At 53.8% G+C, this 844-nt stretch overlaps 1 protein-coding gene across 1 annotated transcript in view; it reads left to right on the top strand.

Moving 5' to 3' along the window:
- Positions 1 to 593: 593 nt before the first annotated feature.
- The window catches only part of Gng2 (G protein subunit gamma 2), a 94,434-nt gene continuing 94,183 nt past the window's right edge, over positions 594 to 844 (top strand). The window contains exon 1 of the mRNA XM_031362889.1: positions 594 to 760. The gene's annotated coding sequence lies outside the window, so the exon portion shown is untranslated. The remainder of the gene's footprint in view (positions 761 to 844) is intronic.

The raw sequence follows: 844 nt of genomic DNA, 5'->3' as shown, positions 1-844 counted from the left end.
ACAAGTGTGGTGGAGGAGGGAATCTGGACTGGGAATCCGGGCCATTCAGATCACTCCACTCCCTTCATTCACACTCTCCTCAAACTGTTCTCACTGCTAGGTCTACCCCGGCATTGCAGGACTTGGCCTAGCTCCCACGTCCCAAAAGAAGTCCTGTGGGGCTATTATTTTCTAAGCATATGGGTTAAATAAAATCTCAGTGGTAGGGAGACCTTGGGGGATTGAAGCTCCAGAAAGGTTGGCCACAGAGGAAAAACTAGACAACAAAAAGCTGCAAGCTGCTTGGGAATGCAGATAGGCCATAAATCAGAAGGAGCTGGCTGGCCCTGGATCTCAGGACCAGAGCCTACCGCTGGCCCAATAAAAACAGTAGCTTCAGTTCAGAATGAGAAAGCAGTTTAGGTGTTGAGGAGACCCACTGAGGCACTGTGTGGACACTGTGGGGAGATGAGGGCTGGGAGATGAGAAAGGGACAGAGAAGACAGTGCAGTAGGGAGGTGGGGGATGGAAGGGAGCTGGAACAAAGGGGTCCAGGGGATTAGAGCCACATTACCATCAGCAGCAGACAAAGCCACTTAGAGGAAGCCCTGAAGTGGAGGGAGAAGCAAACAAGAAAACTGGCTTGCTACCCGATACTAAGAGAGGAGGAAGTGGGAGATGCGCTGCTTCCTGTAGAAATGATGATTGAAGACAAAGCTGGGTGGGGACTCAGGCTTGGGCTTCTGGGACTGCTACACAGACAGACACTCGACGCCTCTCGGTGGGCAACTCCTACTACAGCTGGGCTGGGCAGGGCTGCGCTGAGCTGGGCTGGGCTGGGCTGCGCTGACTGGGCTGGGCTGGG

Source organism: Mastomys coucha, unplaced genomic scaffold (assembly GCF_008632895.1).
Source record: "Mastomys coucha isolate ucsf_1 unplaced genomic scaffold, UCSF_Mcou_1 pScaffold9, whole genome shotgun sequence".
In the NCBI taxonomy this organism is placed as follows: domain Eukaryota; kingdom Metazoa; phylum Chordata; class Mammalia; order Rodentia; family Muridae; genus Mastomys; species Mastomys coucha.
This window is presented reverse-complemented; position numbering and strand designations above follow the sequence as displayed.